Here is an 8,753-nt window from a genome sequence, read left to right on the forward strand (position 1 = left end):
ATGCTTAGACTAATGTCTGATGCATAGTAAGCACTCAATATGTGATAGCTGTTATTGGTGTTATTACTAGTACTTCTGCCACCCGCAGCCTTATTTGAAATGTTAACATATGTCCATGATAAATGTTCTTTGATAATGTGTTTTCCTCTAGCTGTCGTAACTAAAAGGAAGGAAACAGAAGAGAGGAAATGAAAAAAGGGCTGCATAACACATATGTAGAACCATCCAGTCCACAATAGTGTCATTTCCTAAATAATAAGATTGAACTGTTCCTTTATTTCCTGTTGGCTACTTGCCACTATTGCTCCTGATAAACCTAATGTGTGTCCATCATTGAAATGAACAGCATCTCCAGTTTCCTGTTTTCTCTTGTTTTTGTCTCTTTTGGTCACTGCTGTCACCCTGGTCCCTAATATCATGCCTGGAATAAACAGACACTCGTGCCTGTTTGTAGAATGAAGGGAGGAAGGAAAACCTGTTTCATTTTTTTCTTCAACTAGACACGTCTTCATTGCAGTGGTTAAGGCCTTTGCAGAGTGAATTTGTGCATTGTTGACAGTCAATATAAATATTTTCAAATTACATTATTTCCTCAGTATTCACTGCTGCACAAGATTCCATGTGCAGTCTTGGGTGTCAGGGCGTGTGGCTGTGAATCCCAGTGTCATCCTAGAGTTGGGCTTCCTGGATTCAGACCTGGGCTCTATCTCTGGACTTCCTGTGATCAAGTTCTGGCTCTCCCACATTCTCTCTGAGTGACCTTAGGCAAGTCACTTAACCTGACTGCCTCATTCCGTTCATCTGTAAAATGAGGGAAATAGTTCCTATTTCATAAGGATTTTTTGAGGAAGAAATGAGTTAATATGTGTAAAGACTAACATTTGGTTGCCAAAACCGGTTTGGCTCAGTGGATAGAGCGTCGGCCTGCGGACTGAAAGGTCCCAGGTTCGATTCCGGTCAAGGGCATGTACCTGGGTTGCGGGCACATTCCCAGTAGGAGATGTGCAGGAGGCAGCTGATCGATGTTTCTCTCTCATCGATGTTTCTAACTCTCTATCTCTCTCCCTTCCTCTCTGTAAAAAATCAATAAAATATATTAAAAAAAAAAAGACTAACATTTGGCACTTTGGAAGCATTAGAAGTGTCTGTTAAATAGGTTTTTTAAAACCCTGGTTTTCTAATTAGATATCATAATAGAACCTACCTTACAGAATTGATTCGATGATACTACATGATACGTAATAAACACTCAAAAAATGTTACTTTTGCTATTGCTTTGATTGCAAATATTTATTTCTTTTATCTGCTATGAGGAGTCGGGCTCTGACCTGGCTTTTCCATTTTTTGGGTCCATTGAAGTCTTATCGATTCTATCTTACCTTTCACACGTATACCCTGTGTTTGTCCTGTCATTGTGCCTTGCGTCATTGGCACCTTTTACATCGCATACTCCTCAGGACAAGGACTTTGCTCTTTGTTTTGGCATAATTTTATAACATTGGGTACACTCACGGTACTATAAAAATGTTAAAGAAAAAAAGATGTAACTGACCAAGAGGCCGCTTTGGCTGGCAGCTGGCGGAGCTGCTGTTCTGTTTGCAGTGCTGGTCCTCCCGCCCAGCAGCATCCCCGGCGGCTGTGGCTGGTGTCGCCTGGCTCTGGGTTGACGCGCGCGTGTCCTGCGGGCCACCACCGGGGCGTGCACGGGTGCCCTGAGCATGAGCTGCGTCCTGGCGCGCAGGGAGGACCACGGGAGGCCAGCGCCTTGGGACACAGCACTGCTCACAGGTTTGTCTGCGTTTGCTTGACTTTGCCAGAGAGGCCGGGCGAGTGAATGAGATGAGCTTGAAAGGAGAAGGAGCAAAGAACTGAAAAAGGAGGGAAGGGGGAGGCTCCATGAAGGAGACTGTAGTAGCCCTTTCTGTTTTAAGCAACGTTTCCGGGTGGCCACACAGCCTCTGGTCCTTCTGGCATGTTTCCATATCGGAGGAATGTGGTGTATGGATGCGAATGTTCTTGTAAACTCTATGACCAAACCGACCTGAGTGCTAAAGTTATCTAACGGGGCTCGTGTTTCAAGCCTGGCGTTGGGAATGCCTGAAAAGCAACCACTGGTTCAGAGCATTACATAAACAGGGCGGTGACCGTCCTGAGAGCACATTTCATCACTCTTTTATTCCTTTTTGTCTTTGAAGCAGCTCTTTAGTAACAGCACATTTAAAAACGTACCTGACACTTGTTTGGCCTGTGTTGCTGTGCTGTAGTCACACCTGCCGTACAGCAGTCCGCACAGTTGGTCGGCATATGTATTTAACCTTTTTATTTTGGAGTAACTGTAGATTCACAGGAAGTTGCAAAGGTAACTCAGAGAGGCTCCAAATGCCTTTTGCTCAGTTTCTTCTAATGATTCCTCAGACATAATTTTCTTACAATAACACCAGGAAATTGACTTTGGCACCATATGTATGTATAGTTTCTATGTCATTTTATCACATACAGTGTAACCACCACCACACCCAAGATATAGAAATTCTACCGCCACAAAGATCTCCCTCCTGCTACCCCTTTAGTCAAAACCACCTCCTTCTCCCTATCCTTGGCAACCAGATGTTTTCCATCTATGTATGTATGTATGTATGTATGTATGTATAGTATGTTGCATAAATGGTATCATACTGCATGTAACCTTTCTGAGATTCCCCCCCCCCGCCATTGAGTGTAATGTTTTTGAGATACATTCAGGTTGTATAAATAGTTGGGTCCTTTTTATTGCCAAGCAGTATTCCAGTTGCTTGACTATATTCAATGGTATTTTTTTCTCTCTGAATTGATATACTTACATCACTTATGGTGATGGAAAAAGTGTGGGGACAAAGTTTGAATAAGTTTTTCCTCTTCAAAATGACAACTAGTGTGTGCTGGGGCAAAAGGATGTGCAAACTACACCTTCATTTACACAGAAGCCAGTGGAGGATTGGAAAGAAGAAACAGAACAGGGCAGAGATAAGTATGTATTTGGACAATAAGGTATAAAATCTGGCACCTTTACAAATTTCCACACCCATATGATAATCTATTCTGCGAAGACAACTTATATTTCTTAAAAATTAATTAAAATAACGCCCTGCCAGTCTATGTTCAGTCACAGAGATGATAAGTCAGGGCCAGGGGCATGGCTGGAAATGACAGCAAGTGGCTGTCCAGTTTGACACAGGTCTCAGAGAGTCAAGACAGCATCTTCAGTCCCAGGGCAACCATCACGGGTCCAGAGACTGTCAGTGCTATACTTTTCTGTCCTTTCAACCCACTTGCCGGTGGGAGAAGCCTCTCCCAGAGGTGGCTTAAGTCGGATTTTAAAATGAGAATGTTATTCTTCACCTGAATTCTCACAGGCATGGGGACTCTGGACACTGGTGGCTGTAACCAGCTCAGGGAAGTGCATCAGTTCTGAATAGCACCTGGAACAGCTAGGTGCAAGCCCTCCCTTTAGCCAGCACCCCTTGGAGAGCTCTCCCCCCACCATCCTGCCTCTCAAGCAGAGGAGAGGATAAGATACCCACTGCTATCAGCAAGTGTAAACACCCCTTAGAGTTTTTAGGATTTCACATTTTGAGCTTTCAGAGATGTGTTGTCAATTCATGAAATCATAACAAGCTATCAATCAGTCTGGAGCCCTTGCTAGACCCAAGTCTAACTGAAGGCACTGCCCTACGTCTTCATTTTAGTGATGTCTGTTATTCGAAAAATGGCGCTTGTCCCAGACCCTTCCAGAGGATGGAGGGTAGGTAGGGGAAGCTGGTCCAAAGTCTACACATTCGAAGAACTGACATAGCTAAAATAATTTATAACTCCTTTCATAGGCAAAAGTGCTTCTCTGAATCTTTTGAAATGGAATAAAATCATATGTGCTGTCTGTGTGATTTGTTTTGTGTAAACATTAGACACCTCAGGTCACTTTGCAGGCTCTTCTGGGTCCTCTCCCCTGGGTGTGGGCTGTAAGATCCCTCAGCATGTGGTGGGGCAGATGACACAGCCCTGTCATCTTGAAGGGCTGAACAGTTCTCTGTAAACAGGCGACTAAACAAAAGGTCCCCTGAATTTTGTGGACCTCTCTGATGTTATGCTGTTTACTTATTTGACTAATGGTGATAGTCAATAGCGGGGGTGGGGGAGGGTGACAGGAAATGTAAACACACTGGTTATGGCTTCCAACCTCACAGGCATTGTTTTTGTAAGGGGTAATGAGAAGGTTTATTTGCCTTTTGAACTTTTTCTTTAATGAGAAGAAATAGAGTTTTTCTGAAAGAAAAGTGAAATAGAAATGCCTTATGTACTATGTCAATGTAGACAAAAATCAAGTCCTAGCTTTACTTTCAAACAACTGGGTAATATTATAGCTGTATTCACACTTGGAAGAATGAAACCAAACACAATGCTTAACACTATTTTTTTAAATACCAGAATTCCATAAAGTTCAAACTCGTTTACCTGGCCGTCAAGGTCAACCTCAGCCAGACTCTCTACAAACATGTCATTTGCGCTAAAGCCAACTCTAGTTGTTTTGTGGCCAAACTTCTGCTTCCATTTCTCCTGCCTGGAGCCCTCTCCTCTCTCTGAAGTCATACCATTCTTCCTCCATAAAACCTGCTGTTTGCCCTCGCTCTTATGCTGACTCTCAGTTCACTCCCATGTCTCCCAAATGGTGCTCCTGTTAGGAATCATGTCCAGCACAGAGAAGGTGCTCAATGATAATGGAATATCATTGGGAAGGGGCTCTGCAGTCAGATATGGGGGTGTGACTCCTAGCTCAGCTATTCATTCACCAGCTTTGGTTTTCAGGCAAGTTACTCAATCTTTGAGTGTTAGTTGCCTCATTTGAAAAATGCGGATAATAATTACACTTCCCCGAAAGGTGAGGGTATTACTGATGTGATACATGTGAAGTGCTTGGCACAGTGCTGGGCTATCATGAGTATGATGATTCCTCAAGAGAACTTTAAAAAATGAGATTTCAGACTTTACAAAATTAACAGCACTATGGTCTGAGTGGAGGATGCAGACCATAAAACTTGATTGTTTAGGCTTCTCTGTGTCTGTCAACCCTAATTGCTGTCATAAGAAGGGGCAGGGTCCTCTACACCCATCGACCTGGAAGAGAGAATCTCCAGTTGCCACCCACTGAGATTGGACACAAACAGATTGAAATGGAATGATTCTTTCCTTCTCAGATAGAATAGAAATATGTGTGGCTTGGCAGAGATTTTATTTTAGTAAGAGGTAATCAAATGATGAATGAGTTTCTATAAAGAAGGAACAAATGCTAGATATTAGCATCCAAGAGTAATTAAAATAGCTTCATGATGAATCCTCTATCCTTGAAGAATTTACAAGCACAACCTGAAGGCTTAGAAAAGTGAAAATGTCACTTAACTGGTTGTTTGATCTACAAATACAAAATCATAGGTTTTCTGATATTTCCCTACAAATTGGTTGATGTTTCACTGAAGCATGGCTTCAATCAAACCAAGGGCATAACCATTAGCAGTTTTTTGGTAACACTGATGTCTAAACAAATCCCTTTTGTGTTTTGAATTACAGATCTAAAAATGATTGTCTGGGCCACAGCATGCAATTACAAACAGAACAGGCAATACTTTAAATAAATAGCGAGGCGGCTTGGGTTTGGGATGAGGCATGCAGTCCCATGCAGCTTCTGATTTCATCCTGTCCCAAGGCCACCCTTAAACAATCACTCTTTGTTAGATGATTGGAGCTTTATGAGCAAGTGTTTCAGAACTTTTCAAAATTTCAGTGAGGTGCACATGTGCACATGGATATGTATAAATTTTACAGGCACAGAAAAGGGAAATTCTGCTTAAAAGTCTCCCTTATCTAGCTGAGGATATAGAAAAACTCGTTGTTACATAATTTTTGGAACATAATTTAATCTTTTGATGTTTCAGAGTGCCTTAGGTTCACCATTGTTAAAGTCAACTATAATGGCAAAACTCAAAAGTGCTTGTTAATAGAAACTTCTAGTTGGCTGAAGGAATTTATAGGATCTTCCTTCTGCTTTCAAACTTTGGAGAGGAATATTAAGAAATATATATGTTCTAAACTAGGAAGCTTAAACTTTTTTAATATGAAAAAATTCTAACATATTCCAAAGTAAAAAATAGTATGAGACTCCATCTTCACCCATCTTCCACAATTATTAATACTTGTCTGTTGTGTTTCCTCTCTACCCACACCTCTCTTCTCTGCTACTCCTATCATAATCATTACTAGATTATTTCCAAGTCACCATATAATTTGATCCATACATGATTTGGTATGTATCTCAAAAAGGTAAAGAAGTCTTGAAGAATATGTAACTAAAATATTATTACACCTTAAATAAACCAACATTTCCTTAATGTTATCACATTTTCAGGCAGTGTTCAAATATCTATGATTGTCTCTATTTTTGTTTGTTTGTTTTACACTTAGTTTGTTTGAATCAGAATCCAAACAGGTTCATAAACTCATTGGTTGATATGGCTCTTAAGTCTGTTTTAATCCATAGGTTCAACCAACCACCCCTTATCTCTCTCTCTCTCTCTCTTTTTGTTTTACAATTTACTTGATGATGAAACCAAGTTATGCTCCTATAGACTTTCCATATTCTGAATTTTTTGTTTATACAACCTTTAAAATGTCATTTTCAAACTTGAATATTGTGTTTCTTCAATCTCATAAAGTTGCTTCTCTTTTAAAGAAAAATTGTACCTTGTTGTCATTCCCTTGCCCGTTTCCTTGAGGATTTTCATTTTCTTGAGGGCCTACATTTTGCCCAAATATCCTTCCTCCTCAGTAAATCTTTCATGACTTACCTAACACTTCTTCCTGATAGAACCTGGCTGACCTGGAATGCCCCTTCAGTCAGGTTTCAAAATGTGTACTGGTCTACCCAGTGCTTACTCAGCTTTCCCTAAGATTGAAAGGCATCACCAGTAAACAGTAGGGGTTGTTTTGATTTTAACAATTGTGCCACATGACTACTTTTTAAAAAGTACTTTCCTGTTTCTATTATATAAGGATATATTTACTAGGAAATTATATATTTGGAATTTGCTTTAAAATAATGGTGGGAGGAGTGGTAGTTTAGATGTAATAAGATTGCCATGGTTAATAATTTTGAAGCTAGATGATACATATGTGAGGTTTCAGTATAGTATTCCATCTACATTTGTATAAGTCTGAAAATTTCCATAATAAGAAATAAAAATGAAGTTTATCATTCTACCTAAGCTAAGTAATGAAGCATTTCATTTTGGGGGTCTATATTGTAATATTTTTGCCAAGGATCATCAAAAAATTATGTCTAAGGTGGTGAACACACAATACAACTACAGATAATATATTATAGAATTGTACACCTATATAATTTTACTAACCAATGTCACCTCAATAAATTCAATAAAAAATAATAATGTCTAAGGAACAACAAAGCACTTGCTTTTCTCATTCTGTAATTCTGGTTCGCCTAAAAACAAGTCAGTTTTGAAGTAAAAAAAAATTCAGCATGTAAATAATATTTTATGTTAAATATTATTTTCATTATTTTATATTATTCTTATTATTGTATACGAAATATTTAATATTTAGGGAAATGGTTTGGAATGATTGAAAATACCAGCCATGCAGAGGTGCTTCATAGGTTTTGTGATCTACCCAGGCTGCCTTTAAGGTTCTCAGGTAGCAAAACTCATTGACATGCACCTGTAGTCTGCCAATAGCTGACAAGACTCCTAGAAGAGGAATGACCTAAACCCATGGTCAGCAAACTGTGGCTCTCGAGCCATATGCGGCTCTTTGGCCCCTTGAGTGTGGCTCTTCTTAAGCCTTAGGAGTACCCTAATTAAGTTAATAACAATGTACCTACCTATATATTTTAAGTTTAAAAAATTTGGCTCTCAATAGAAATTTCAATCGTTGTACTGTTGATATTTGGCTCTGTTGACTAATGAGTTTGCCGACCACTGACCTAAACCATTCAGTTATCTCATAAGAAAATATACTAGGATGGACTATGAAGGTCATACCTACAAGCATTCCCTGCTGTTATGTCAGATGAACATGCAGGCCCTATTTTCCAAGGTGAAAGTCTACCAGCTTTTAACTTTAGTCTGAGTTCTTTTTATTCTGTTCCATCACTGAAAAGACAGGAGAATTTAATGACTTATGCTTACACTAGCCATATATACTAGAAAATATAGTTTAAGGATCTTGACCTTTGTGAATTATTTTCTATTATTTCATTAGTGTTGCATTTTAAGTAATTTATTTAATATTAATTAAATTTTAACTGCAGTTAGCTATGCAACAGCAAAATTTAAGACTCTAGAAACATTTTAGTAAACTAAAGGTGAAAAGTTGAAATTTAATTGTATTTCTTATTACCAATTTAAAATATGTAGCAATATCATTGGTAATATTTTTCCTTCTATGAATGTAAAAATATTTTACAGATTCACACAAGCTTAGCCCCAACCCTATAACCATATCTCCCCATAAGCTGTTAAGTTACTCAACCTGGAATTCTCTTGTCATGGACTTTCAGGAATTTGATCCTCTCATCTGGTGGGAGGTTATTCTATATTCCCCTACTTTTGAGCTATTATTACCTGCACATAAATTTTGATCAGAATTGAAATAAAAAGCCAATTTGTGCCACTTTGTATTTTTTTCAGTAAAACTAATAATTTATATAT

The 8,753-nt window shown here is 39.0% G+C and overlaps 1 protein-coding gene across 2 annotated transcripts in view; it reads left to right on the forward strand.

The window, feature by feature from the left end:
* The first annotated feature begins 1,538 nt into the window (after positions 1 to 1,538).
* Positions 1,539 to 8,753, forward strand: part of SLC38A4 (solute carrier family 38, member 4) — a 58,728-nt gene continuing 51,513 nt past the window's right edge. For both annotated transcript variants that reach the window (XM_005877400.1, XM_014548620.1), the window contains exon 1: positions 1,539 to 1,788. The gene's annotated coding sequence lies outside the window, so the exon portion shown is untranslated. The remainder of the gene's footprint in view (positions 1,789 to 8,753) is intronic.

Source organism: Myotis brandtii, unplaced genomic scaffold, assembly GCF_000412655.1.
Source record: "Myotis brandtii unplaced genomic scaffold, ASM41265v1 scaffold517, whole genome shotgun sequence".
Classification (NCBI taxonomy): domain Eukaryota; kingdom Metazoa; phylum Chordata; class Mammalia; order Chiroptera; family Vespertilionidae; genus Myotis; species Myotis brandtii.